At 37.7% G+C, this 3,480-nt stretch overlaps 1 protein-coding gene across 1 annotated transcript in view; it reads right to left on the reverse strand.

Annotated features, from left to right (window-relative positions):
• Nucleotides 1–3,480, reverse strand: part of lrrc2 (leucine rich repeat containing 2) — a 148,010-nt gene that overhangs the window by 105,180 nt on the left and 39,350 nt on the right. The gene's annotated exons all lie outside the window — the stretch shown is intronic.

Here is a 3,480-nt window from a genome sequence, read left to right on the forward strand (position 1 = left end):
CACTCATGAATGTTGTTTGAGTTTACGTGCGTGAGGTTATCATAGAAATGTTGCTTGCTTGGCCTTTATTGGATTCAAGTTAAACCACAGTGCTACACAAGTGCATTGTAATTGTATTTTCAGAAGGAAACCTATTTCTAGTGATGAAACCTATTTCTATTTCTTTAATTTGTTAAACTTTAAAATATTATTGAAGAGAGACAGCTGGAGAGACACATATTTTTGGCCAAAGAGCCACATGTGGCTCCCGAGCCATGGGTTACCTACCCCTGAGTTAGGGGATATTTTAGCCTAATAAAAATGTTTAGTTCACTGCACAGTCCCACAGTAGTCTACACTATAATCAATATTTTAATTCACTGTATTCATTATTATTATTAATATTAAAATTAAGCTAAAATGAACCAGAACCCATTTGAATGTTTGTTTTCATTGTGACATGGCTAAAGCGCTCTGTTCCAGTATGTTAAGAAACATCCCGTTCTGCAGCAGCCTGGTTAGGACACTTAAATTCCTTTAGAGTTTAAAGATGATCAGCCAGTTTACAGTGTTATAAATCAAATAGGTATAGTGCGTGAGTAAGTGGATCAACCTCTCAGGTATGCTGAATGAAAATATGTAAATTAGGCTATACAGCTATTTGCTCATGCATAATTAAACACCAGACAATATAGTGTAGGCCTATATTACAGCTAAAATACAGTTAGCATATCGATTTTGCTTTGACACGTTTATACAAGTAAATAAATAAACTCAGTAAGGGGCTTAAAATCTGCAGATTTCTGCGCGCGCTGATTCTGTATGGGCCTAGTTATGGGTTATTAACTTCGCTGAGACTTGGCCTAGATATAGTCCACATTTGGCCCTTGTCTGGAAGCCAGACTTGTTCCAGTCATGTACCGTAATTCACTGCGGCATGTGGGCCAAGCAAAAGATGATTGTGTGGGCCAGAGCTATTTTTCTATGTGGGCACTGTTATACAATGACTTGCTTAATTACCCTAACTTTACCCTAATTACCCTAGTGAAGCCTTTAAATGTCACTTTAAGCTGAATAGAAGTGTCTTGAAGAATATCTAGTCTAATATTATTTACTGTCATCATGACAAAGAGAAAATAAATCAGTTATTAGAAATGAGTTATTAACACTATTATGATTAGAGATGTGTTGGAGAAATCTGCTCTCTGTTAAACAGAAATTGGGGGAAAAATAAACAGGGGGGCTAATAATTCTGACTTCAACTAAATATGTATGTATATAAGTGTATATATCTCTGGCTCTGGATGGCCAGTCCTCCACTGCTTCTTTGTCCCACATTCAGTGAAGTGCAGCTAAGATTGAAGTTACCGACTCATACTGGCGGGTGCCAGAGAGTAGTCTAGCAGCCGCATTTTGTACCAGGGCTTGAAATGAACCTTTTTGCTTGGTAGCACTGTTGCTCCTAACTTTTTTAATTTAGGCGCACCAGCCAAAATTTAGTGGCACCCACCAATTATTGCACTGTTACTACAAGTTTTATCAACAGATTTATTGCATTTGAACTCAACACTAATCAAAACTAACAAGCAATATATATATATATATATATATATATATATATGCATGCGTGAGGAAAATATGTCTCAATGAAATCCTGTGATCACAAGAAAATACATTTTTATAGCATAATTGAGTGACCAAAAGATACACAGACGGACCGCTTACTGGCCCTGCACACACTGCTCGACATGAATTCATGAATGAATCTGTTAATGATAACTGTGCTGTTCTCACGCCTGGTGTCTGATATTGCACAGATGCTTTTTTCATATACCTTATTAAATGCATAGGTCATTTTAATAGCAATACCTGTCTTTTCATGAGCTGCAATATTAGTTTAATCTTGGTCAGTGCTAGCTCTTTTGCGATGGTGTACGTGGTGTTAAATTTTACATATAGCTGCCACTTGTACGGCTAACAGCGTCTGGTGATTAAATGAAGGATTAAACAGAACCTCTCGTGCTTAAAATGTGTAGATGTGGCAAACAGTTACCTGAAAACCCCGACTTTACAGTGAATGCTTTAGTTATTTCATAGTGGACTTGAAGCCAGTGGAAGTCTTATCCACTCTTCAATAAGTATAGCTGGTGGATTAACATTCAGCAGATGATCATTAATCAGATGTGCCGATATTTGTAGCTTTAGGTGTTTCTAAAACTAAATCTGTAAGTGTTGTTTTCATTCTTCAGCGCTTTACATTTTCGCGGTTGTAGCTCCTGTCATCTGAAGACAGGAGGTGTTGACTGAGTGATTGACAGCTGATTTTAACCAATCCATTCGCGTTCAGTTCTAGAGCAGTGGGCCAATAAGAAGAGCGCAAAGGCGGGACAAGCGTTGCGGGCTTTGTTTACTGCGGCAAGTTGACATGACAACAGTTTTAAACTGTTCCTGAGCGCTGCGTTTCAAGTGCAAAGATGCATTCAGCCTGAATGTGTCCTAAATACTTTATGAATCAGTAATATCTTTAAGAAAATCTGAAAATATTAGCTTTCACTTGTAATACTGAAAAATATATATTATAATCGCTGAAAATTACACTATGTTTAAATCTCTCTCGCGACCCCTTGAAATTATTCTGCGAGCCCCGCAGGGGTCGCGACCCCCAGTTTGAGAACCACTGAAATAGAGAATTGATTTTAAAATCTTATTATTCATTTACAAAGCCGTCAATAATCTTGTTCCTCAGTGCCTCACTGACTTCCCCTGTCCGTATACTCCCTCTCAATCATTGAGATCTTACAATCTCAATTTACTCACCGTGCCAGAACACGCCTTAAAAAAACGAGGTGATTGAGTGTTTGCTGTTGCTGGTCCTAAACACTGGAACACTTCACCAGTTCACATTAGACTTTCCTCCTCCATTTCTGTGTTGAAGTCTGTTTTAAAGACCTTTCTATTTTCTCTCTCTTTTAATGCTCCTTGATGACTGTTTTATTGCTTTTACTTGTTAAATGTTTCTGTTATATTCTGCTTCTGTCTTTAGCTCTCCTATGTACAGCACGTTGGTCAGCCTTGGTTGTTTTTAAATGTGCTTTATTAATATTGTATTGAATTGTCATTTTGTCCCTTTTGTAAATATCTCTTTATAGGTTTATTTGTTCACTGCAGTTTCAGTTATTTCAGTATATAAAGTTAAACTGAATGAGGAGAGATACAGGCTTTACAGCACGCTGAAGATTAATAACATTAATTAATAACATTATTAACGTATGTCTGTGTGTGTCTTTGTCTTTGATTATGTCTATGTATCTGTCTCTGTGTGTCTCTCTGTCTGTGTGTGTGTGTGTGTGTGTGTGTGTGTGTGTGTAGTGTGTGTGTGTGTGTGTGTTTGTCAGTAAACAGCAACAGGTTTGTTGAACTGCTGAACTGAACTCTGATCTTCTGCATCGTCAGGATCTCTCTCTCTCTCACACACACACACACGTGCTGTCAGTCGTCCTG

This window comes from Danio aesculapii, chromosome 8 (genome assembly GCF_903798145.1).
Source record: "Danio aesculapii chromosome 8, fDanAes4.1, whole genome shotgun sequence".
Classification (NCBI taxonomy): domain Eukaryota; kingdom Metazoa; phylum Chordata; class Actinopteri; order Cypriniformes; family Danionidae; genus Danio; species Danio aesculapii.